The sequence below is a fragment of the Caloenas nicobarica genome, chromosome 2, assembly GCF_036013445.1.
Source record: "Caloenas nicobarica isolate bCalNic1 chromosome 2, bCalNic1.hap1, whole genome shotgun sequence".
In the NCBI taxonomy this organism is placed as follows: Eukaryota; Metazoa; Chordata; class Aves; order Columbiformes; family Columbidae; genus Caloenas; species Caloenas nicobarica.
In genome coordinates this window covers 71,167,580-71,194,940 of record NC_088246.1, presented here as the reverse complement: position 1 = coordinate 71,194,940, position 27,361 = coordinate 71,167,580, and the positions used below count along the sequence as shown (strand labels likewise).

Below are 27,361 nucleotides of genomic sequence, written 5' to 3'. Positions count from 1 at the left end.
GTACCTGTAGGAGTCTTTGACTTGTGAGTGAAATACCATGTATTGTTGTAGGAGGAGTTATGTTCAGCGTTTTAAGGACTCTGTAATGTACAAGCCCAATCTCTAACATGTAGTTCCTTTCTGTTTACCATGATGGGAGCATTGCTCTCTGGTACTAGAACAACTTTCAGTTTTTTGATAGTAGTAGTGTTCTTTGCTTGCCTTGCTACAAATCTGCTGAGTGGGTTTTTCAGGGATGAGATTTACTGCTTACTTCAGCAAATTCTGCAAACAATGTCTGACTTAATAATTTTGTTTTCTGCTTGTAATTATACATTAGTCTTTTTGGTAATGTCTTCAGATCTTCTCAGTTCATTATCAGCTCTCAGAACATAATTTAAGGAATAATGCGTATCCTGACTGGTCATAATGAGGCTGAAATTCCATCTTGGGTTTCTGGTGTCATCACAGAACTGGGATGGAATTACAGCTTTAATTTATGTACTATGGGGGATACATTATTTATTACTGTGCATTAGAAAATGATTAATCTCTGCTTGTGTTGCAAGGCTATCCTACTGTTCCAAGTCCTCAGGAAGTGCTGAGACATTGTAGAACTTCTTGTGCGGATTACAGCTTCATGAAGCTGCCAAAAGGACCATTGCATTATTCAAAAACTGCTAGAGGTGATGAAAATTTACGAAGCCACGATGACGTTTTTCCGAACTAGTAGAATTCCTACAAGGCTTCAGTTGCTAAACCTGAGCATTTCCTTACCTTTCATCTCTTTCAAGTGTTTCATTTCACCTAAAGCCATGATCAGGTAAACGGGTTGAAGAGCACTGTATTTTGAGGACCCTGATCCAGCAAAGCACTTTAACCAGAGTCAGGCTCCACTGAAGATAATGGAAATTAATCATGTGCTTAATTGGTCTGCTGAATCAGTTCTTTAATTTCTACCTCTTTGGTTGTTCATAAAACATATCTCTTTCTTTATCCTCCACGTCCCAGAATTGTGTGTGCGTATGTGTGCATGGATACATCCATGAATACAGCAAAGCTACACTGGAGCAATACGAGCTAATGGGAAGCTGCTATAAAATGAACTGACTCGTCCAGTTTTCATTCCAGTGGCGCTTTTTTTTTAAGTGGGTTTTGCTCTGATATTATTCAATTTTTATAAGCATTTTCAATACTAGGAAAGTCAGCAATCAAGTTCTGGTATGTAATTACTAGTACTGCGTATAACTAGTTGTAATGTCCACAGTTACGGCTGCGATGAATTTGAGTCACAGCATTCCTTCACAGCCAGTTTTCAATTGGATTTAGCCTTTCTACAGGAATGGAGAATTTGTCTGGTTTTGTTTTACAGCCTGTGGACATGTGTTTGAACAGAAACCTAGTACCAGCCCACTACACCATGCAGCTGTTACCAACTAATGTAACTAATCCATGCCTCTTCATAAAAATAATTTGGTATTTGGGGATGGGGGTTTGCAATTTTGCATTTGCAATGCCATGCCTTGGTTTGGGAAAAAAGGCAAAAAACCCTCCAAACCCTAAATATTCAAAGGACTTCTAAATAATAAGCCTTAGCAAAGTGTCTTAGAAGTACTCAGCACTATTAGGTCTGAAGAAAAGAACTAGATACTTGTAGAAGATCAAACAGATACAAATATCTTAAGAAAATAAGTCACTGATGTAAATTAAGTGAATTCTTTATACTAGTACAAAAGTATTAAAAAAATTAAATACTCCCACTTCTAAGGTGGGATTTTTATCTAAGGGTCTGATGACATGTATAAACCACTCAAGTTTCAGTCCTGTGGGTTATATTGTCACCAGAAGCTCTGACTAATAATAAAGTCTTACAAAAGACAGTCGGATACTGTATGACTCTTAAGTGACTTCTTTTTATTGTTTTATTATTGTCATATGTTTAAGAAAACAGAGAAGAGAAAACATCACAGTGCCTACTGACTAAATGGACCTAGTGGAGAAGTGTTAATCTTGGTTTTAATTTGAGTGACCATATTATAAATCACAGACATGGAATCTAAAACCCCATGACAAAGCTGATAATACTTGAGGTGTAAGAATCCTGAAGCTGGTCTAGAGAAAGACATACAAAACATGCCGGCAGCTCTCCCCCACGCAAAATTAAAATGATTGTCATTTTTGCAGGGAACACACCGTAGGAATCAGAGTTAGAGACATCCACCCCTCTTCAGTTTGAGAGCTGAAGAGATGGCTGCAGTTTCTGTGCAGAATTTCAGCCCACTAGAGCTGTATAAATAGATCGCTGGCACCGTGCAGATCTGTGCGGGACCAATCGCCGTTCTCTTCTGCATCACGAGGAGATGCAGAAGAGCAGTACTCTGCAGCTACCTCTCTCATGCTGCTCATATGGACCAGTTAGACTGGGACTTCTGGGCGCAGAAAGGCTTGTTCAGATGATGCTCTCTGCTCTGGAGGAGTCTGGCATGAGGGTTGTGCACATTTAGGCTAATGTTTTAAAGCCTTGTTTGGATCTGACATGTCATTTGTGCTAGCTTTCTGAATGAGTTGCAGCCTTGGGCGAATCCAGTGTCATGAGAGTCAAGATAGTGTATCACATCAGCAGAGAGGAAACCAGCTGTTTAGCATTGGGGGAACTGTTTAATTGTGTTACGGTAGATACATGAGACTGAAATACTGAGCTGTGTGAATTTTGTACACACACTGTAGTTTTGTACTTTTCTGCTTGCCAGTTTTGTGTAGGGAGGGGCTTCACTCAAAGTGTGATAGGAGAGAGAGAAATGAGGATGAATGTACAAGTTTAAGGGTAGATTTCTCAAGGTCCGTAAGTTGCCTGTCTCCCCTGGTGGTTGTAGGGCAAATTATGTTGAACCCTTGCCGTCCAAAAGAGTTGAATCCTGCTCCTGGCAGCCAAGGGTGACACCCTGGGTGTACATTTCTGCACGCATGTGAAGGACCAAGTCCTCAGTGCTCCTCTGTGTGAGGGTCGTAAGCTCAAAAGCAAACTGGAGGAGAGGGAAGAGAAAGAACGACAGTAGGTTTTAACATAGGTTTGGGATCCAGTGCCTTTTTGGCATAGATGCTCAGCTCTGGGAAATGAGTCTGAAGGTAGCACTGTTATACCCCTGGGAAAATGTGCCAGCCACTCCTTCCTCTGCAAGCGCTTCCCGCTCACCTTGCCTGCAGAGGGAAACTGGAGAGACATGGCTCTGCTCACTGGTGCAGGGTTAAAACCAGGTCCAAGCTTTGTTCTTCAGACCGTGAGCTGCTTTACCGTCCAAGTTTTCTTTTAAGGTCAGTAAAGATTGAGTAGTCTCATTGTGCTGTGCCGACACTTGGGGCTGGGTTGTGCCTGCCTCGGTCTACTGCGTGAGCTTGTGGAGTTGCGTAATTGCAAGTTTACTGTCATACAACGAATGACTGATGGCATAATTTGTATTTTCAAAATACATAAGCATCTCAACCTAATCAGGTGGTGCCGTAAATATTTCCAGGAGATAAAACCAAAGTATTAGGGCAGGGAACAGAGTTATAAATTTCCTTTAATGAGCTGCATATTGTTTGATCATGTTTTTTCATATACATGAGCTTCTGCATGCCAAATTCTAGTAATAATTGGCAGCTACTTCACAGTCCTGGAGAAATAATACTATAAATACTAGAAACAGTAAAATGAGTGGATGTGTCAGTTTGCCTTTCAGACTACTGTGACTAACAGGTGATTAGTACAAATATTATTAATGGAAAGCCCATTTATCCTTTCTTCTTGCTCCTGGAAATACAAAGAGAGGGCGAACTAGGGGAACAGAGGGGGCACGTTTGGGTCCTCCAGGCAGTTCTGGCTGTGTTTAATTTGCAAATCTGAGCACTCCTGCTCACTTCCTGAAGCCCCTGCAGTTAAACACGTAAATGATTTGGGGCCTGAAGGAGCCTCCTTGGCTCATTCTTTAGAGTTTGCAGTAAAAGCTCACAAAGCAGGAAAAACCCCAAATTACAAGTCTTTTCCTGCTTCCAGTGGGTGGCTCATGATGTCAATGGGATATGAAGTGGAGGGAATCCATGTCCATTTGTTCATGTATGCCAGTAATCTTAAACGGTCCAAAAAGATGCATCAAATTAAAATATCTCATGTTTTTGTGTGCAGATCAGCTGTCATTATTTTTCAAAGACACAAAATTTAAATAGCAAATATTAATTTAAGGAAGTTTTTAAGGTATGTGGAAAGCACTCAGATCTGCTGAAAAAAATACTCAAATGAGAGTGAAAGATTTTTCTGTTTTAATTAAAGATTTTTCTGTAGTAAAAACATGTCAGTGCTTGGTGAAAATTACACTCATTGGAACTTGGGAGAACATGGGGAGCAGTTCAGTCTTTCACCATGAAGAACAGTTTGTTTTTAATGATAATGAGAAGATCTCAGTGATAATTGCAAAGGCCTAGGAAAGTAGTACAGTCATGGGTGGATGAAATCTTTTTGTAGAGTTTGGATGTCTTTCTGAAAATGCTATGCTGCAAATCTTTGGGCTCGGTGCTGCTCACTTGTATGCAATGGAAGGGTGATTCCCACTGCCGAGGGGATTCTAGGCTGAAATTTTATGGCTTGTCATATAGATTAGCATAAGACTAAAGGAGCATAGTGGCCCTTGCTGACTTTCAAAATGTCTTTATTTTTGCTTAAAACCTTAAGGTCATTCATCCGCTTTATATTATATTAAAATATAGACCTGTATGTTGAGGCACATGCATTTTAGCATAAAATACAAGTCCAGGAACTAGTACAAGGGGGTTGTGTTTGTAGCTTTTTAGACATGGCTCTACTTCTTTTAAAGCAATTACGTAATGATCACTGGCTTTTTTTAATAATATATCAGTTACCGAAAGTGGGATGTTGTCTGTTTTGCCCATTTGCAAGAAAGTTGTGGAGCTGGTTTCCTCGCAAACCTCAGCCATCCTGCAGAGCCTTGCTGAAGGGTTACTTGGCTTTTCTGCAGGACAATGGTGATAAGAAAGTTATGTGGTGTTGCATTCACTAGCTGTAGACACCAAAGGGAAACTCGAGGTGTAAGATTGAGGTATGTTGGAAAAGACAGTATAATATTAAAATTGAAACTGGTTGGTGCTGGAAAACGAAACTGAGTGCTAGCTTTGTCATGACAAATATTTGCGGGTTGAAAGCAGTTTCATCCTACGTCCGAGTAAGTGCTGGAGAGATTAGACTGTGCTGCAGCCTGTTAGTTCACTTGTGTGTACGTAGAGAGGCACAATAACCTAAATAAACTAGAGGGTTTCTTATTTTATTTTTTTTCTCTTTAGGGACTCTGTTCACCAAAATTAGTAAGATATACGTAGCCATATGCAACATTGTGAATGTTCCATAAACCTAACTTTGTTCAAACTTAACTTTGCTCCTGATGTTGTCATTAGCTATCTTATATTGTGAATCACAGTAAGGAAAAATAACCTTGTTTCAATCCTCCAGGGGAAAAACCCTTTCTCTATCTCACTTCTGCCCAAAAACCCCAGACACCTACTTGTCCTGTGTCATCTGAAGCAGATTTGAGTCTGTTATCTGTACTTAAATCTGCAGATACACTTTTCCTGTCTTGCTTAGGAACAAAATGTTGTCCCAGTTTCTGTAGTTGCAATTTAGTAATATCACAAACAAGTTAGTAGTAAACTGAATATGTTAAATAAATGGAACAGAGGAAAGATTACAGTTTAATTCCTCAGAAAATTATACCTAATATTATTCATAAGCAGAATGCAATTCACACTAAGTAAAGCTATATTTCAAACCAGTGTAAGTAAAATAAACCTCCCTGGATAAGACTATGCTTGGATTTGATACGAATGAATCTTGCAGGACTGGCACTGCAGTTCTGAGTTTTAACATCAGATCCATTTGTTTACTTTTCTTGCCAGTTCCACATCATTTTTCATGGGCCAAGATGGATATTTTGGTTTGTGTTCTTTCTGGAACGTGCTATCTCTCTTGGTCTCCCCGCAGTAACAATGGAATCCACTGGCCAGCTCCAGCTAAATTGAACAGACGGATTGAGATCATGAAGTCCTTGAACTCGTAGCAGGTTTATCAAACAGGCAGTTGGATATAGGACAAAGACAGAAATTAGTGGCCTTTCTAAAGGAAGGGCTCACCCGTGTTATCACAGATGTGACAGCTCACTGGGGTGCGTGCAGTTGCGAGTGCTCCCAGCGCAGGGCTGGCTGTGGTCGCTTACTGTGCTGCTTGCTGTGCATGGGGTCACCTACCTGTGAGAGGCAAAGCCACCAGAAACCAGCCTTCGTGGACTCCCCTGCTTATGGGACTACTTGGTCTTTTAAAGAGGGAGAAAATCCGAACTCCTTTTACTTCTCCCGCACTTTCCTAATAAATGTAGTATTTTTATGTTTCCAGCTTCCATCTGCTCTAAACCAGCAGAACGTTCACTCTTGTTTCCTGTGTTGTGCGGGAGGCAAATGCAGCCTGACAGAGTGATGTGACCGGGGCTGCATGGGAGGCATAACGTGGTGCTGGCCTGTGCAGCTGAGCTGGGAGGTTAGAGCCCAGCCTGCGGGACCACTTGCCTTTTCTGTCCTGTGTGTTGTAGAATCACTAGTGAATGCGATTCAAAGGCACAGATCAGGTATTACAGGTCCTAGACCTTCTCAGATGGCTTTCAAAAATGCAAGACAAGGAGTTAGGCACAAAGCCGCGCTGTCTTAAAAATTTACCACATTAGAAACCATGTCTCTGGCTGGCTTAATGCATAGAAACAATTGTCTTTGAAGGAAACGAACACAGATCCACGATGCTTTGAAGACAGAGGACAAACAACGTGGTAGCAGTTGTGACAGGGGCCAGCTTCCCCTACAGACTTTGCCCTTTTCATTCATGAAAATGGGCAGTGGTGGTGAAGTGAGACTGGATTTTACACATACTTCCTTCGCATTTGCGCGTCCTGCTCGCAGCGAGCTTGCAGTCCTCTCCTGCATGGAGCACCAGTGGAAGGCGCATGAAGGAAGAGAGAAGTTTTCAGGAAGTATTTGAGTACTAGGAAAGCGTTTCACTTGGCCTTGGCCAGGTCCTCAGTGCAGTGGTCAATGTCATTCTTGCTCACAAATTTGCTGCCAGGTCCAGAACTGTTAAATGAAAGTTGAACAGATGTAGCAACAAGGTTTGGTTGGTTTCCTTCACCCAGAGCACAGGGAGGTTTCCATCACAGGGTATTTCGTAGCAACTTCCAGTGAAACTCTTCAAGTGTTACACTCTTATTACTGCTGAAGACAAACAGCTTATGAGGAAAAGATCCTTTTCCCTTTCCTGATAATGTTTTCAACAAATGTGGTGAATTGTATAGGCAGGTGGCTTCTAGCCAGGGGCATACAGACCTCCGTGTGGCCTGCAAACCTCCATAGGCTCAGCAGGTACTTCTTAATAGGTGGCAAATGGTAGCTGAGAAAGTTAGACATCATGTCGTACGATTCTTAGCTTTTCATGCACTGAAAAAAGGTGTGATGACTGTCGTTACATGAAAGAGTTATGAGAAATTTCGAGATTTTGGGGGGCCTTTTAAATGATATTTGGAAAGAGAACATCAGATCCACTGTGAGAAAAAATACCAGAGGATAATTGACATAAGCTCAGACGACAACATAGTCACCTTGAAGAAGTACTACTGCCTAAAATTTTCTGCTGGCTGTTTGTATGACTAATGCCTAAAGTTTGTTATTTCTCATGGGGTTTAGTGGGGGAAAGGTAGTACTTTTTATGTCTTTTTATCCAGTTTGTTTTACCTTTTCCCTTCTATAGCCATTCCTTACTATTTTGGCGCAAGACGAAGAGCAAGTATTTTAGAGAGTAGAAGAACTCATTGTAAAACTACAGAAATTAGGTTAGTTATTGTAGCTGAAACTACTTTGATCTATTCTCTGTGTTCACCTCAAGATGCCCTTGCTGCTGTCACTATTACACTGTTGCAATATTACAATAGAATATAATAATATCATTATTTGGTGGCATAAAGATGAATGACAGCAGATTTTTTTTTTTTATGATTATGCCCACATTAGCAAGTAGTGCGTGCCAACTGTGTAGAGTATTTGTATAGTGAAAAACTTGGTGCTGGGATCCTGCGGTTCACACCAGGCACATTTCAGGGTTCTTTTCCTTCTGAGCAGTCTGGTGCCACTGAGTGCTCACTCTGGAGAACATAATGCTTCTAGTTTAGTTCCTCCCAAGAGGGATTCAGTTCGCTTGCTCCAGGACCATCCCACAATGCAACCAAAAGCCCAGGCAAGGTGGATTATGTGGAGATGTGCTTCAAAAGCTACATCCCTGATGTGAGCAAAAGTGCTAAGGTAGCCTGTGGCCTATAGGGACCTTGTAGGATGAAGGGATGGAAAGAAAGGCAAATTTTAGCGATCTCAGCTTGTAGTTGTATCTGTTAGTAAAACACATTTCACAATTTTTCTTTCTTAATGTTCTTTCTTCCCTTTTCTTTGTAGTTATTACTGAAAGGAGAAGGTTGGTGTGAGTAAGCCTCGGAGAAGGAAGGCTGTTTTGAGAAGTTAGAAAGAAATCTTCTACCGAAAGAAGGATCGTATCTTTTTTAAGGAGCTTATACAACGCCAAGTGTACGTTAGATGCTTAACCAATAATGACCCGTGTCTAGCAGTTTGTGCTTGACTTGCTGACTGGAGACAGTGCTTATGCCATTGAATTAAAGAGGGCGGGCAGATACTGCACTGAATTGAGGCAATCGGTTATTGTGAGACACTGGCTAGGCATCCTTTATTTCAAGGTGTGTAGGCTCTTTTTGGTGTATGTCCTGAGGCAGAGAAGGAACATATGGTATGGTGAGGTGCAGTGTCATATTATTGCTAGCATGACTTGGAAAAATATATGATGTTACCTTAGAGAGTAGGTGTGAGAGCCAGTGTGGCAGATGTGACAGTCCTGCTTTCTGGATCTGACAGCTGACAGCCCAGAGAGCCTACTACCAAACCTCATATTTACCGAAATGCTCATGTTATGATTTGTGCTGAAGAAATAAGAGTAGAGACGAGAGAATCAGTGGTACAACTTAAAAAAAAAACCCAAACAAACAAACAAACAAAAAAATGCTGGACAAATAGACTTACACAAAAGCTTCATCTTTCTCAGTGTCCTGTCTCCTTGATTGGAAGAGTAAATTTGGCTACAAAAGTCAAATAGCTTTTGTAGCCAACCAACTCACTGGATTCAGGCAGAGGACAACATTTCTTCTGCTGCCTGGGAGATTTTGGTTGCTGGCCAAGCTGCTGGCATAGTCCTACTGATCTCAAAAAGTAAAACCAAACTCCAGTGGTGCTGAGCTGGTTGTGGCTTAGTCAGATTTTTGTTCTAAAAAAAGCTTATGGTCAGGCCTCCAAATTTTCCTGCAACAAAGGTCACCACAGGTTTCTGCTGAAGTGTCCTGTACTCTGGTGCTGGAGATACATACAAGTATAAGGAATATTGATTGTTCATTCTTTATAGCAGCAAACAGCTACATCTCAAAATCCAACCTCGTATAGCTATAAGGTAGTTGAGCTGAGTAAGTAAAGCAGAAGGTAACAGGAAAAAAATAGCAGACTCATCTCTCCCAAAAGACATTAAATTTCTTATTTTTTTCTAGAGCCCTTCATTTGAAGAACCCAGAATGTATCTGCACATTGCAAATCATGCCATACTTCATTTTCTTAACATCTTTCTAAACTATACAAGCTCTTTAGCAGAGAGACACTCGCGGCTGCTGCTTTTCATGGGCAGAACACTGAAGTTTTACAGAAGGAAGTTACTGTCCAGACCGGCTTGGCCAGCGAGAGCCTGGGTGGAGCATATTCAGCTCTTCATTTCTTGGCACTCTTGGTTCTCCTCGGAAGCCGAGGAGGGTTGTGCCTCGGTGAGGGCAGGTGGTTGTATGGCGGGGTCACCTGCCATGGGAGGGGGCTGCTGGCTTGCGCTGCGGTCAGTCTCTCTCAGACCTGTGTGCTGTGCTCACATGCTGGGATATGGAGGCACTTAAGAGGGTGCCAGGTGAGTCTGAGGTCAGCGCCTGGTGAGGCCGGGGTGATTACGACTTGGAAAGACCTAACACCCCTCTGGGCAAGCGGGAGAGTGTGGATCAGCGTCACCTTTTAATGATAAACAGGCTGACATGAGGCGTGGGGGTAGGGAATGAGTGCTGGCAGTCCTTGCTCCAAAAATTTTTCGATGAAGTCACTCTTGGCTATTAAGAAAAGAGGGGAGTTTATGGTGTTCATGCTTATGGGCAGAAGGCAAGAAAAAGAGTAAAAACCAAGTGGGAACACGTGCCTGAGCCTGCCAGATCCTCAGCAGGGGCAAGGGAGGGCAGCAGGCCCATTTCTGCATGACTGGGGAAATGAGCCCGTCCCCATTACGGGGGGCTGTGCAGAGAACCCAGTGCCGCTGTTTCTATGTCCTTCCTAGCTAGTCCCAAAATGAGGTTGCATTTTAGCACTCTGCTTTGCTCTGATCTGGTCTTGGCTCTGTCTTGTCACACGTGGTAGTACCACGGTGGTTTTGTCCAGGCCCACCCCAGAACTGCTTGCCCTGGGGATGGTGAGGGAGACTGGCAGCCCCACCAGCTGCCCAGGCTTGGAGGTGGGCAAACCTGCCCCAGATCCAACAATATAAGCGGAGTCTTTCAATGTAGTTTGCCCTGGGGTTTTATTTTTTTTCTTCACTTGATTCTGTGTTTCCACTGGGCTTTTTTGTGGGCTTTGACTGAAGTCACAATAACATAGTGAACATAAAAGTTGACTAGAATGGAAAATCAGCTCAGTCTGTTCAGCTCCATCAGCACTTTGAGAGAGGCACCACTGTGAAATGAAGGAAGACTGGGGAGAAAGAGGGGTTCCACTGGTGACGTTTTATCAGGCTGCTATTGTCGTGATATTTGAGGTTTTCTTTTCTTAAAAAGCAAAATATTTCTGCCTTCTGAGTGCATACCAGCACAACACCTGTTGCATTCCTATGGCTCTGAAGCCAGCAGGCAGAGAAAAAGACCTCGTGGGTTTTGTCCAGTCTTGTAGCTTTTGAGGGAAGTACCACATTTTGAGGAGACGCGCTGATGGAGCATCATTTAATTCTTAGGGGTTAGCAATACAACATGCTGCAGGTGTGATGTGCTGCTGTTTTCAGGGGACCTTAGCTGAATTCAGCTGCTTTGCAGCTGGCAGCGTTAATGTTACGTGTATGGGAGGAGGAAAGGAGATTTGTATTTCATTTAGCTCTGCTGGAGGCTAGAGAAGCCAAGCACTGCCTCATTTATGGCACTGGGAAAAATGAAAGAGCTAACAAAATGCTCCTGTAATTTGTTTGAAGTTGCATTCATTTCTCCAGAAGAGGGAGAGTGGAGTAGTTGGATGCTGGGAGGAATGTGTCTAATTCAGGACCGTCCTTCCTCCCTGACTTGAGTCCAGACACTACAGAGAAAAATCAAGACATTTAGAAATGGGCTGTCAAATCTACTCATATGTGGTTTTGCAAAGTCCAGCATATTTGACTGTTGAATGAGGCTTTGTATGTGTGACTGAATAGTTCTGTATTGAGTTCACAGTTGTTTTTGAAACCATTCAGGTTACTGAGCAAATATCAGAAATGCACAGAGGTGCAAGCCACGAGTAGATAGGAAGAGCAGGAAGAGCACACATGCATATGGCAGACCTGCCGCTGCTTTCTGATCGTGAAATTTGGCTCACAGTATCAAGATGTAGCCAAAAAAAAAAAAGGCAGAACCAGTTTGGTTTGAAGTATGTTTGTTACACTGGATCTTTAGTGTTCTATCATCTGCTGTATAAATTTGTACCCTTTTTTTAGAAAACCAAACATTTCCTTCATCACAGTTAAATATCTTTTCATTTGGCAAACCTTGATTTGCTGCTCCTGTTTCTATAAGGATCAGATGGGTAATGGAAGCTGTACAGCAAATTAATGTATGCTACTTGAGATAGTAAAATGCAGGGCTACAATAGGCCTTTTTTCAGCAGCTCTAAGGCTGTTGTGTCACTACAGTGAATCCATTCAGTCTCCCCCACGCTTGCTGGGAGCACCCAGGAGAAGGGAGTCGTACTAGTGAAATGACTATCCAGCAAAACAATCTGAGGGACGTGCTGATGACTCACCCCTTGTTTTGTTTCACAGGGTCTTTTTCTGCGGATGTGAAGTTTCAGCCTCACATGAGTTAAGAGATCTGTAACTTTGTCCACGTTACCAGATTATCCATTAAATCAGCGTGGGTGTCGTATTCCTCACGTCAGCCCTCTGAGATGGGGGAATACTGTTATCTTTGCTGTAGAGGAAGGGGACACTGAGACACAGGAAAATTTGGGTTAAGCGACAATGTGCATTAGTAGCCAAACTCCTATACTTTAGTTGCACTGTAGAAGCTCGAGTGTCATTCAGAGCTATTTCAGCCCTTCAGGAAGTGTCGCGTAGCATTTGCCCATAGGTCCTGCAAAAAGCCTAGAGAATAGCTGGGAATCTGTCCCTCAGACAACATTGTTTGTCTCTTTAAACAGAGCATTAAAAATCTAAGTATGTAAGTGAGAACAGGAGGAATTTATGCTGATTTTGATTTTAAAATAGAATCCCTGGGCACCTTGTATTTGAGTCAGGGAAAAAAATGAGAGGCAGAACCTAGTTGATTCAGCAGGGTGACACCCCATAAAATAATCCCTTTAACACTTTTGCTTAAATTAAGAATGGTTCCTAGGTGGCATGAGTCATGGACGGAGTGTCCTCATTTCACTTTGAACTTCCAGCCTTCTGTGGATTTGTGTCACCGCTTTAGAGGGCTGTGCCCTCTTCCTGCAAGTCTGCAGGCTTGCCTGTTGCGACCTTTACTTACGTGGAGTGAGAGCAGGCTCCTTGAAGCGGGCAGCAACACCACGTAAGTGAGAACAAGCACGGTGGAGTGGGGGAGCAGGGTAATTTAAATGGAGTATTTTGGATTTGTTTCTACTGTAAGCAGCTTTGGGGAGTGGTGATGTAGGTGCAGCCTCTGTGCATGTGTCAAGGGAAGCCCATTTTCCCCTTTATTTTTGTGTTGGTCTTTGCTCTGAGTTTTGCGTTGTGTTTTCTCCGGCGGGGTGTGTAGGAATAAACCGCGATGTGGAAAGCTGTACCTTCTGAATTTCAGACCGCTTTTGGAAAAGTTGTATTTTCTGAAGTACCTGCAGCCACAGAAGGCTGTGGATAATGTCTGTGTTTCTTGAAAGCAATGGAAAATATTATTCAGAGCCGTCTGTCTGTCCTAAGCGAGGAAGAAAACCAAAGCAGTCTGGCTTACATGCATGCAAGGTCAAATCTTGCTCTTTGCCGTGTTGTCAAAGTTCGTTGGCTTCAGTGGTGATAGTCACAGGTGTAGCCCCGGGAACGATTTGCCTTTCAGGCTTTTTACAGTGCAGGAATGAATATAGTTGTTAGTCCTCAAAATTGTTTGTAGAGAAATAACTGGGATGCCTGTAATCCGGAGGGGCCGCACAAATGCCAGACCGCGCTCTCAGAGGGAAAGTGAACTCTGTGCTGGCTGGCAGCATTTGCTTCTGGTAGCCAGGGGATTTTCCTGCTGCCAGAGCCTGGTTTGGAGGCTTCTGTGCCCCGGCCAGCTCCTGGCCTGCCTTGCTGCAGGTACAGGAGAGGGAGGAGGGTGAAACGGGGAGTGGCGAAAAAGTGTTGTGGTGGCAGCACTCGCTGAAAATTTGAAACCCTTCAGACCTTTTTTGGTGATGGTGGAGAATGTCAAAATTGATTGTGTTAGAGGCCTGCCAGTTTCTCTTACTCATTTGCCTGGTCGCTCCTCCTCCCTTCCTTCCTCTCTCCTCAGCTGGGCTGCGTTTTGTGGTGCTAACACTGCGTTGCTGCTCCAGCGCAGCTACTACTTCCCCAATGCCGCTACTACAGAAATACTACAGTAACTCAGTGAAGATTTAGGGAGTTGGCCGTATACATATTATTAGTGGTAGTAACAGTGGTAGTAATAATAATCAAACCGATGATTGCTCCCCCATGTAACAGTTTGATACTTTACATAATGATTTTTCTTCTGATTTGTATCTCAGGGCTTTCTTTGCTTTTTACCTTCATAAATTTGTGGAATCTGGTGTATACTGGATTGCGCTTTTAAATGAATACTTTGTAGTGTGCTGTCATGCAGATTTTAAAAATAACATGTTTTTGAGTGGTCTAAAATAGTTGGGATTTGGTGTTTGTTTTTGTTGTGGGTTTTTTGTGTGGTTTTTTTTTAAAGTACAACCCACAGAAGAGTGTTCATGCTGCTTCTGCTGGGAAGAGTTATCACACTTGCTTTAAATAATGAAATATACATTGCAGAAAGGTCAGGGATTTCCCCTGAGCCACCCACCAATCACTTGAACTGACATTTTCGTTCTGAGTGTTTTCTTGTTTTGTTTTTGTTTAAGATCCTGGAGCACAGGGAAAGAGTTTTAATGCAAAACATCAGAAAAAGGCTGCAACATCTCCTGTGAGAGAAGGGGAAAAAGATTTACAATTGCATCTTGAAACACTCATATGATTTGAGGTAAGCGATTGGAGGGTCTTGTCATAAGTTACAGTCAGTTTGTAATTAAATTAATCATTATTTACCTCAGACTGTCGTGATATTTCTGTCAAAGGCAATAAAAGCAGATGGGAGAGGGAAGGAGAGAACTTTAATAGCAAACCCAGAAACAGCAGTAAAAATATGTAATGCACTTACCTTTTGAAAATGGGCCCCATGAGGTCCAATCCTGCAAACAGGCAATCATTCTAACATTTATAAGGGTTAAACCCTGTTTAAATTAATGAGGCTGTTCTCCCTGAAAGTTAGGTATGTGCCTGAATATCTCCACATTTGGAATCTATACCGTATGGGAACTCTGCAGAAGAAAGCTATTGAAGAATGTACAACGCACAACCACAAAAATGCATATACAATTCTGTTACTGTTGGTGATAATGTCATGAGTAATCTGATTTTACAGCATTCTTAACTGATATTTTTGTATTAAATACATAGTTCTCATTTTTATGTTTAAACACCTAATTGAAATACCAAACTGCTTAACAGAGCCTGTAAATTCTACAGCAGCTTTAGTAATACGTCTGCCTTAATTGCTTCATCAGTGTGTCTTGAACAAGTAGAATTTAATGTATAAAGAAAGTAATGACCCCTTTCATAACACGAGTTGCAAATTACGCTTGGATATTTGAATAGCAGCCGAACTAAGAATTCCCTGACTGAGGCCAAATTGTGTTGTCCTGACTTTGTTTGTTTTAAATAAAGGCAATAGTGAGTTGCAGGGTAAAGCTCACCTTTTCTCTCTAGTCTTCATTTTTTTTGTTGTCATTGCTCATTAGGAAAGAATGACCCCTGAGTCTTTTTTGTCTGGTAAAGAGAAAACGTTACAGTTGTAAAACTTAGAACCACTGAAGATGCTGCATAAATGAAACCTAAAACCCACCAGTCTCTTTCTTAAATAAAAAAATCAACCTATTTACTCTGTTCTATCCTGTAAGTGTGCTGAAGGAGACAAACTTACTGTAAGAAACTTGCAGAATCAAAAAGACCCACGTAACATGGAAGAAGCAGGGGATACAGTCCCACAAACCTCCAGAATATCAAAACCCTGGGGCTGGTGGCATTTGCAGACATTTGTTGCTTACCCAGGTTTCAGAAGAGAGGAGAGCATAGCTTGCCCCTGGTGACTGCTCTGTATTTGCTTTGTAGGAACAGAGCTATTAAGTTTCTTTTGAAATCAACAGGCTCGCTGCAGGGAGCTAAATATTTCCTTTCTGGTCAGTGGACAAGAGCCATCGCTTGGGAAATTGTAATAGTCCCGTAGGCATTTGTACTGATTTATCCTAAAAGTTCCAAACTTTTACAAATCGGAGTAGCCACCTCCTCTGTCTGTGCAGGTCTTGCTCTAGGGACTGTGAGCCCAAACAGGAATACAAGACTCTTTCGGTAGGAATCTGAGGCGATTTCTGTAGTTGTGAAATGAGGTATTAATGCAAACCTGTTTGAAACTGCTGCTGTACAGCCTTTAGGCGCTCAGGTCCTTGCCCTCCCCTCTCTGCACCCACCCCTGTGGTTCAGGTGGGGAAATACTTTCCTCGCTGGAGTGAGCCCTCATCCAGGTGTAGGGTGACAGTCCTGGCCAAACTGGTGGGCAAGGGAGAGCTGCCCCGCAGCGACCCACGTGTGATTGCACTCAGCCCACCGCTGCTTTCTCTCCATCCCACTCTCCTGGTGGCACGCGTTCCTTCTCAGCTCCGCAGAGCATAAATCAAAATACTTTTATTCCTGTCTTTTTTCATTGACGTCAGACAAGGATAACGTGTGTGATTTTCCTTTCACAGCTGCCTTCTTGTTGCTCTCTGAAGAGGTGTGCGTTGAAGTTCAGGGGAAGGTATCTTTGTAGCATCTCTGTGGCCTTTATAATCATTAGATCAGCTCTCTGTTGCAGTCACAAAATTGTTGAATCTTATTTAGTTTTCTTTGTATTGGAAGGTCCAGGAGCTCATTGGCTGAGTATTAAAGAAAGGGACAGTCCTTGGTGGCAGGAGATGCTTTTTAAGATCTTTTAAATTGTACCACTACTCATGCCCTTTCTTGATTTTTTTTTTTTTCTTTTTTCTTTTTTCTTTTTTTCTCCCGCATGTGAAGAAATAACGCCCCTTTTTATGTGCCTGGAAAAGGTCTTGTGGTGTGTGCCAGGGAGTTACGTGGGTGCTGAGCTGAGCGGGCGGAGGGACCGACTTTCTCCTGCCTTGTATTTTTCACAGGGAGTGAATACGGGGGACTGAGCCTGCCTGGGTTAAACACATGCCTGTTATATTTTGCCTTTCTCTGCTCTTTTTTCAGCTGTCAGCATGCCATGTTCAGACGGCAGTGATCAGTCACAAATTGTCCGTCGTCCATGCTCTTCAGCTCTCCTAAAGCATTAGTTTAGTGGAGTTCTTCAACAAAGATGGCACTGGTTCGAATGGGGTTTTTTTGTTGGGTGTGTTTTTTTTTTTTTTCTTTCTTCCCTCTGGCTAATGGAAAAAGAGGTTGTTTGTTTGTTTGTGTTTTCTCCTCAAGTCAGCTGCATTAGTTCCCAAAGCAACTTGTGTTAAGTGGAAATGAGGCTTTGATAATATGTTTGCTTGCTGGAGACTCGCTTAGATTTTTTTTCTTCCCCCCCCCCCCCCCCCAGTATATGGATCTTTTCAGTGGGGCGCCTCTATTGTGAATCAGAAAGAAAGTGCACGGGCTGCCAGGCACATAATGGAATTGTTCATTTGTTTCTGTAAGTATGTGTGAGCCTTTGTAAAGAGGAGGTGGTGGGGGCAGAGACTGGAGACCTGCGCTGCAGGGAGCCGGGAGCATGCGGTGGCACAGCCTGGGGCACCGTTGCAGTGGGATGTGGCTGTGCCCGCTCTGCTCAGCGCTAGTAGGCATTACCTGGGGCTTCTGCTGCTTAGCACATCATGTGAAAATGGGTGAAGCTTAGGTGGCCATTGATTATGCTGGCTGTAAACGCATGAGGCAAAATATTGGAAAGATGTAATATTTCCAATACTTCGCTTAAACCATGTGCATTGGCTTTCAAAAGAGTGATGTAAATATGAACCATGCCAATACTGTGCTTCCTCACTGTGAGGCTATTTATTATAAAGGATATATGGTGTAAGTCATTTTACTATGGAGTAGATAAGAGCTTGAACTAAAGCCTTGGATCCAAGCCCACCAGCAGCTTTGCAAAAGGCAGGATCCAGATCTGAAGTTAGTGGTTCACACAGTTTCTAGTAGAGAGTGGTTTTGACTTACTCCATAGAATGGGAATAGCCAGAAGTTTTAAATTGAGGCTTTTAAACAAGTTCTTGCTGTTTTCTCACCCACTGTTCACCTCTGCCGTAGAAGATTACTGTGAAACCACACCAGCCATTTCTGCCAAGTCACTGTGGCCAGGACACGCCAACTCAAGGAGTGGAGAGGGGCTTCTGAAGTGATTACTGTTATACTGCCATATGCCTTTTTTCCAGAGGAGTTTTTCTTTTGAGGAGTTAGACCTCCCATCCCTTCTGGATTAAGTTCTTTGGAGGTAGGACCTTGAAGTTTCACAGACACCAAGAAACACTTGATCAACCTGGCATGGAGCAAACCAGGCCACAGTGGCTGGAACTCACCACCTCCTCAAAAACCCTCTCTCGTGATACCATAGCTGCATTACAGATGTGAAAAATTACAGCATTGTAGACAAGAAATTAATAAAGCCTAACTGTTCTTTGCTAGGTAGGGGACTCTGTTCTTATTCTCACCCTTCTACTTTGCCCTTGGACACAACATTTTTAGGACTTTTCAGTCTCTAGCTGTGAGGCATCTGGTTACATGTTACTTTGCACATCTGTTAGATACCTCAAATCCAGCACCCAGAGACTTTATGTGGATTTGCAGCATTCCTTGTAGGACTTAGAATCCATAAGCAAATGAATGGCTTATGAGGATACAAAAATGCAGTATTTCAATCTACTGCATGTATTACTGCAGTTTATTGCATATATATTGCATAAAAATACTACAGTTCCCTTTATGCTTGGTAGAGAAAAGCTGGTATGGGAAAGATGCAAAGTGCTGGTGAACTGGGAAGTATTTAGTATGGCAGTAAATATGCAGCCTGTTCTAGTGTTCTGTCACCCTCACTGAGAAGAAGTTTCTTCTCATATTTAAGTGGAACCTCCTGTGCTCCAGTTTGAACCCATTGCCCCTTGTCTTATCATTGGTTGTCACCGAGAAGAGCCTGGCTCCATCCTCGTGGCACTCACCTTTTACATATTTATAAACACGAATGAGGTCACCCCTCAGTCTCCTCTTCTCCAAGCTAAAGAGACCCAGCTCCCTCAGCCTTTCCTCATAAGAGAGATGCTCCCCTACCTTCATCATCTTGGTGGCTCTGCGCTGGACTCTTTCCAGCAGTTCCCTGTCCTTCTTGAACTGAGGGGCCCAGAACTGGACACAATACTCCAGATGTGGTCTCGCCAGGGCAGAGTAGAGGGGGAGGAGAACCTCTCTGGACCTACTAACCACCCCCCTTCTAATACACCCCAGGATGCCATTAGCCTTCTTGGCCACAAGGGCACTGTGCTGGCTCATGGTCATCCTGCTGTCCACCAGGACCCCCAGGTCCCTTTCCCCTACACTGCTCTCTAATTGGTCATTCCCCAACTTATACTGGAACCTGGGGTTGTTCCTGCCCAGATGCAAGACTCTACATTTTCCCTTGTTATATTTCATTAATTTTTTCCCCGCTCAACTCTCTAGCCTGTCCAGATCTCGCTGGATGGCAGCACAGCCCTCTGGCATGTCAGCCACTCCTCCCAGCTTGGTGTCATCAGCAAACTTGCTGATGGTACACTCAATTCCCTCATCCAAGTCATTGATGAATATATTGAATAATACTGGTCCCAGAACTGACCCTTGAGGGACTCCACTAGATACAGGCCTCCAACCAGACTCTGCCCCATTGACCACGACTCTCTGGCTTCTCTCCTTCAGCCAGTTCACAGTCCATCTCACTACCCAATCATCCAGTCCACACTTCCTCAGTTTAGCTGTGAATATGCTGTGGGAAACTGTGTCAAATGCTTTACTAAAATCAAGATAGACCATATCCACTGCTTTACCATCATCACCTTTCATTTGAACAGTTTCCTTCTCCACTAACCTCACTGTTCAAAGTTCTGCATATCTTTTCCTCTGGCTGCTAGTTCTGCAAGCGCATAACATTTGGAGAAAATATGTGGCTCCTTAGCTGGTCTTTTTTAGTGATCCAATGTAGAAGCCAAATGTGGTAAATGTTATTTCTACAAATGATGAGCTAGGACTGCTGATTTGTGTGCTGTGCATGACAGTGAGCAGGAGAACTTAATTGTAACTTCCCATGGTTTTCTGTTTGCCCTGATGGGACTGTCCTGTGTGCTGGTGGTCCTTGGATAGAGAGGCTGAGAAGAGCATTGCCAATAAAACCATGTGCACATCGTCTCCCCTTTTGCTGATATGTAGCGGAGCAACTCTAGGGAGGTGAATAATAGCAATTGTAGAAGCAGCATATGCTAATTGATGCTTGGTAGCCTCTTGCTAGCCCAGTTAAAACATGTTGGCAGAGTGTTAGAGGTGGCTGGGTAGTACAGGGGTTAGTGCAGAGGTGCTGGAATGGGGAAGATTTTACTGAATCCATGACACTGTGAAAATGCAAATTTGTCCAAAAGTTCACTATGGGCAAAAGCCCAAAGGCAAAGCGGTCAGCGTGCTTCCCCTCTGCAGGAGGGCTCAGCAGCTGGAGCCCATATGGGAGCCCGTCGCTGCTGAGCCACGGTTCTTCGTGCCCTGGCTTTGGGGGAAGCCGTGGCTGCCAGGAGAAGCTGTCCCGGGGGCTCCCGGACCCCGTGGCCCACCCGCCCTTGGCAGCAAGGGAGCCCTTCGGCAGCCGGCCGCCCTCTCCTCCCCGGGTTCTCTCTTGCGTGGTTGCTGTGGGCCGGGTGCTGCAGCTGCTTTGTTTGAAATGATAATATTTTACGCTGTTACTGTGGAATACTGCAGTATTTTTTGTAATTGCGGGCTGTATGCCAGTAATGTTCAATAACATTTTGCTCTTACTGTGCTGTTGCTACTGTAGGCATTTGTTCCAATTTGGGCTGCATTTGCAGTACGTGGTGGTTTTTTTTTTTTCCTAGACTCTGCTCATTATCTATTGTGGATATTTTTGGATTATTCATTTCTACCCACGTCTATCCGTACAAATCTATCTCAGAAAGCACTTCAGAGAGTGGCAGTCTCTGTTGAACAAGCAATTGTTGTGGCTTTCACAGAATTACGTTCTTGTGAAAGTATGAAGCAAGAATGAGATGAAAATGAAGATGAAAATTGCTTTGTAAGTTTAAAAATGGCAGTGGTTTTAAAAATGTTTGAGGCAGATAGAAGGCTAAGCCTTTCTTTGATTGGTGGTAAGTGTGTTTAGTGCTGAAGTCCTGGTCTGCACCAAGCCATAGGTGGCTGAAACCTCTGAGGTGGCAGAATCTGAGAGGCACTTAAAATTTTCAGAGCCTTTAATGATTCTCCACGGTTTTCCTTTATTCATTTTTTGAAATTTAATTTCCAGAGGAAAGTAATTGTAACTTGGAAGATGGTCAGCAGCATTCATGCCAACAATTGTTTATTAATGTTGTCAGGGTCTGGAGATGAAATTTTTGTGAAAGGGAAATTAGAGTCCTAGACATCAGAATTTACAGCTAGTCAGCCTGTACACAATTTGTTTCTGGAAGGTAGAGGTCGGGTTCAGAAGGAGGCAAAGAAGGTACAACATAAAGGAGACAATGAATTTGTTTTCTGGTAAATTTGGAATAAGATACAGTGTATATACAAAAGGGATTGCATTTCTCTCGCGTGTGATTTTAGTGTCCTTTTACTGTGCTGACTCACCAAACTACTTCAGTTTCAGTCTGCATTTGGTTTAAATTACCTCAGAGGCCTGCATTTGTATGCTGCTCTGTAATGTACTTCCCGTCTGCAGTCCAGTTGTCTTTTTTTGTTTTGTTTTGGTTTTTGTTTGACATCTCAACTGACTTGTCTTTTTTCATTTTCCAGGTCTCTGTTTTACTAACATTTGAAACCAATCACTCTATGCCTGCTTAGGCTCTGCGATAGGTAAAAGCCATGTTGTAGCAACAGATTGAACAAGGAGTGAATCACTGCTTTCTGCCTTTCCATTAGATTACCTAAACCACTACGCATAAATATTGCTTTATGTACGATACAGCAGCATGATTCTCTCACTGCATTGACAGAACAGTGCTGGAAGTGAATATAATTCTTCTTCTATTACATCTTTAATGAGCTACAATTAAAAATAATGTGTTGGCATGCCAGAATAGATGTCTTAGTCTCAAAACTTTATTGAAGCCATTTCAGCTGTTCAGCTTAGTTGACATTGTGTTGTTCTGAAAAACTTGAGAATTAAACAACAGAAAAATCTGCTTTGCTAGGTGGAAATTAACTGGACAGTAAAATCTGTCAACTAAAAGGGTTCAGGTTTGTACTGAGTGCAAAAGCCTGCTTTTTGTCTGTCTTTGAGGGTGAATTTTTTACTCTATAGTAAAAAAAAAAAAAAAATCACAAAGCAGCAGCTTTCTGCAGAGCTCCAGATAGGTCCCAGGTCTCTTGACACCTGTGGCAGCAAGTCTGAGTCACAGATGGCACAAAGCTATGAAGCCTAATACTCTCAGTATTCAAAAGCACACCTACGTAGGAGTTTAATTTCAAGTACCACTTCGAGCTCTGGAGGTTTTTTTCCCCCCAAACTAACAACATTTAAGAGTCATTCTTAGAATTTTGCGGAGAAAAATTTTCTCAGCGTTTGTGGCTTTGTGAAGGATTGACATCACCAAGAGATCAGAAAATAGCACTGTCAATTTTAGCTTGACAGCATTCCATTCTCTGCTCCAGAAACCTGATGAATAACAATGGATGAGTCAAAGATTTCTTGGTATTTTTTTTTCCCCCTTCCCCCCGCCTTGTGCAATTCCATTGCCATTTTTAGCATGAAGGGCAGTCCTCCAAAGAATGTCTGTGTGCTTGAACTGTGATTTCTTGAAAATTCAGAACAAAATCAAGTTGTGTCAGATGACAAAAATTGTTGTGTGTTTCTGTGCATTTTGGTAATGTTCCGTGAGCTTTATTGAAGAATCCACAGTAAAAGGCAGGAGGCTCTTGACAGAGAGGTGTTGCATCTTTGCTTGAGCAGCACGGAGATCTCCCTATCATGCTGCTTCATTACATTGTGATGAGTATTTGCTTAATTGTTTTCTCTGTTTTATCAACTGTACTCAGGGAAGTTGCCTGACAAAACAAATTGTCAGTGGATTTGGGAGACTTGGACCAGCTTGAAGCACTTGTTGAACCACAGCATCCTTCTGTCTTTGCCTCAGTTTTCTGTGTGGAAAAACAAAAATTATGTTTCTTACGTATTTTGGCAGGATGTTGAGAGTGGAAATACTAAGGACAGAGAATTGTGCGGGTGCTACTGTTACCTAAGTGATGTGATGTGTTTAAGATAAGCAGTGTTCTCAGCTGTTCTTGGCAAAATCACTAGGGTTATGATGAGTGTGATTTTTAACTCTGAGTATTTTTTTTTAGTTGCAGAAGTGGCCTGTATCAGGCATATTCCGACATGTCAGAATGAGTGTGTGAAGTATGATGCTGTATGAAGCTGCTGAAAAGAAATGTGAGAGGAGAATGTTAAAGTGATCGTAAAGGGAGGATCAGTACATTTTTCTTCTGCAATAGATAGCTTGTGTTTTACTTAAAATTGGCCAAAAAAAAAAGGAGAAAAGGAAAAAGTGTGAGTGCCCCCTTAAGAGCTTCTGTGTCAAATTTGAAGAATGATTAGAATTCAGTCATTAAAGTGTGAAATGGAGGGATTCTAGTTCTGCTTTAAATTATGCGTCTCAAATTAACCTTAGCTACAGAATCTGTGCTGACGCCCCCGTAATGACACATTATTGGTACTAATGGCTTCTTTGTGACTTGAGATACAAACAGACATCCTAGACAGAAACATTTCGGCTTGGGACTAAATAAGACACACGATGTGTGTTCCCACCTTGGGTTTCTAGTGGCAAAGCCCTGCTCTCCTGGTGGCTGGTGCTCATCAGCTCTTGTTTCCAGCTTCCATGTGCTGCTCCTCGTCCTCGCAGGCAAGGACAGCTGAGTGAAAACCTGCTTTGCGAGCTTGGAAGAGGAGGAGAGCAATAAATTTGGAGTGAGCGTGGAGCTTGGCCAGACACAGAGCGTTGTAGGGAACCAGGACAAAGATTGGGATGTGGGCAGTGGAGGGGAGGAGGAGCTTCCAGCCGATGATAATCTCAGGAGGAAAAGGACCCAAAATTGTGAGGGAAATGCAGAAGAGATGCCAGGACTTAAGGAAGAAATTGCTAAATAAGGGAAGGGTGAGATTAATAAATAATGTAAGCAGTAGTGGTTTGTTAACCCTTCATGTGCCCTGCTGCCATGAAAAGGAGCCATATTTTTGGAGCTCTGCGCGCTTAAAAGTCTCCCTTCTGAAGCTCACTGTCATAGTTTGAGAAACTCCACTTCTACCCAGAATTTTACAAGGGGTTTTGCAGCTTTCTCTGTGCTACTGGTGTCTCTCCTGGGACAAGAATGGTAGTTACTACTTGCCCGTAGCTACTGGGTGGGCAGCCTGAATGTGGCTGTGAATGAGTGAGAATGGCACAGCCCAGGGAGCTGCCTACAGAAGGTGCATGGAATTTCACGTGTTGATGAAAAAGGAGGAGTGGCTTGGCAAAGCAGGTCCAGAACTTAGACCCTGGCTTCTCTTCCCAAATATATTCACTAGCTTATTGTTTTATCCTCATTTTCTCCGTGGGATGTCAAGATGTGGGGTATTGGCTGCCTTCCCTGTCAAGCTGCAGCTCTGGGAATTTGCGTGTTGGCTCTGGCAGGAGCGATGGAGAGGTGCTCCTGCCCCGTGGTTGTGTCGTGTGGTCTGTTACAGGCTGTGCGATATTGTGTGACTTCCTGTATGGGGCTGCTCTCTGCGGCGAGTGCTGGTGAGTAAGTAATCTTGCGGTATTCTGGATCCAAAGCAGAACAGCATGTGAACATGTAGAATCAAATACAAAAAAGTATTCAGATACCGCCTTTGTATTCCTCAAAGGAACCATGTTCCTGCACTGGGACCCAAGACTTTTTTTTTTTTTTTTTTAAAGGAAATATGCTGTACATCACATTTACTAATGCATTAGAGATATTTATATGAATAATTAAAACACCATTTAGGATTGCCACAGTAATAGAACAAAATGTGTTTTGTCATCTTTCTTTTCTGTTCCTTTTTGTTGATTGATGAATTTATTGATTTCTTCCATTAATTTAGAGTAGGTATCTTGAACATTATTGCAAATTAACAAGGCTCTGCTCTACATTAATAAGCTGTCGAGAGTGCTAATGGAATTAAAAGAAGTCAGAATTCAATAATAAAAGTCTGAAAAATTGAGGCCTAGAACACATATCTAGTATTTTGCATCAAATAGGTTTGTAAAATATTAGAGCCTTTGTTTGTCCTAATTGTTAATTCAAAACCATATAAATTTTATATTCATTATGAATAGCTTAATAGCACATCAGAAAAAATGGAAAATAAAGGCAGCAAGCTACCTCAGATTTTCTATTGTATTTGTAGTTAACCTTAAGCTGGTTGGAGTCAGTGGGAAGATGTTGTGTGAACTGGAGGGTAGAATGTCACTGTTAAAGAGACAGCAGTCCTTCTGAAACCATGCGTGAAAAAAACCAATAAACTTCTGAAACTGATGTCTGAAAAACACAGCTGTGATCCAAGAGACCTGAAGTTGGACTTGTATTGAATTTCACACGCATGTGCACATAAAATCTTTTCGTATTTGCTAGCTGAAATTTCTTCTGATTTATGTCTTTGTTTTTTCATTCTTATTTACATTTAATTGATTAACCTGTTTTCTCATATTTTTTGCTTCCTTCAGAAATACCTGGTTTAGGAATATGCTAGAATGTATGTTAAATATGAACAGCTAACAATTGTTAGGTGAGTGTTATGATCCTTTTTCAGGGCCGTGTTTCTCTGTTTTCCAGCTACAATGGACAATTTGTCGTAACACTTGAATTAGTATCATATGTTTTGTTTGGTACTATTGTTTTAGCCATGCTTGGAATGTGTGTTTTCATGTGTATTTTTGGGCCCAGTTTTGGATGCAATAATATGATGACTGGCACTGAATGATACTTAATCCGTTGGGTGCTGTTACCTTCTGAGTGTCTGTGACATGTCATGTCTGATGGCAGGCATCGACCTTCTCCTCCTTGTGTGTCTTGCTGTGCACTCTATTTGTCATTGTATTAATACGCATTATTAACATCATGGGAATTGTAATCGATGACAAAAAGTACATAAAATACAGTGGGTGTTTGGGATTAATTTATTTTTTGCCTTTAGTTGTTTGATTTGGATGTGGTGTTGAGTTGGGTGTGTTTCATGTTTGTTTTTCGACTGAGTGTTTTTTCTTTCCCATTGATGAGCAATGGGAGGGGAGCAGTGCTGTCAGTCAAGGCCTCTGCTCATCCCCCATGAGCCTTGTGCTAATAGCAGTACATACACGCTTCTCACCTAGCATTTTTCCAAGGCTTTACAAGCAGGAGCTCATCCCTTGTAGCGTCTAGAATTTCTCCTGCAAATGTGCCATCCCAATACAGTGTTTTGTTTGGGGCAGGGGTTGGCCCCGTGCATTGCTCGTGCTGTTGGCCGCCTCTGTTGGGTGGCAAGAGTTGTGCCATCAGAGGCATCTGCTTCTGCCTACCAGCTACTGGCGATGTCCACGCATCCCTGGGGAGAAAGAGTTGTTCTGGCTGTAGACATGGCCACTCATTAGTCTAGGTTTTAGTCCTCGTTCTAGTAAATGGTTACTGTTCTGGGTTTAATTTGAGGTGCCTTGCTATGTTGCCATAACAGAGTGAGCTATTGAAACTGTCTACTGCACAGGGGGGTGTGGAATAGCTGTCTCAATATGGAAAGTGCTGTATGAAATTGCTCTGCTTGCTGTTGTTACATGTAACACCTACAATGACTATAAATGAAGGGTATTAGAGGGGAAAGGGGAAAGAATAATATTATTTCAGTTAGTTTACTTCGTGCATATTTGACAGCCCTCTGTGTATAGTCAGTTACCTGATTTCCTGGCATAGTCAGATTTCTCTTTGTGTGGCTCTTTCAGCAATAGGGGAAAGAAAATACATTAAGGATCAGAACATGTGGCTGTAAAGCCAGGAAAAATTGTCAGCAACCTGAAGAAGAGATCTAAGTACGTGGAACTGCTTTTGACTCATCTTCCAAAAGCAACTCAATTCTGGAATAACAGTGCCCTTTTGGGCTGCATTTCAAGACCGTATGATTGTACTCAGACAGGCATTTTGAGGATCAATAGCAAGCCCAACACATACTTTCTTTTGGTGACAGGTTCACTGATTACCACCAGAGCAATAATAGTGCACTGGTCAGCATAAACACCAGAAATGGTAATCATGGATTTTAATCTCCATCGTAGTGTGTGTTTAGGGTTATGCTGTTTGTTGCGGTGGGTTTGTACCCATAGTCCATGGGGAAGGAGAGTTGTTTTCCCCGTTCACCTTCCTCTCTTGCTTTTGTGCTTCCACCTGGAGCTGGGGCTGAGCTGTTTGGTGTCTGTCCAGGGACAGAGCAGGGCAGGGAGAGCATGCCTAGCCAAAAAGATG

General features: G+C 42.6%; 1 protein-coding gene across 6 annotated transcripts in view; it reads left to right on the top strand.

Annotated features, from left to right (window-relative positions):
• The window catches only part of ATXN1 (ataxin 1), a 417,571-nt gene that overhangs the window by 243,884 nt on the left and 146,326 nt on the right, over window positions 1-27,361 (top strand). For 4 of the 6 annotated variants that reach the window (XM_065630258.1, XM_065630257.1, XM_065630265.1 and 1 more), the window contains exon 3: window positions 14,464-14,582. The exons of the other annotated variants lie outside the window; for them this stretch is intronic. The gene's annotated coding sequence lies outside the window, so the exon portion shown is untranslated. The remainder of the gene's footprint in view (window positions 1-14,463; window positions 14,583-27,361) is intronic. 6 annotated transcript variants of the gene reach the window in all.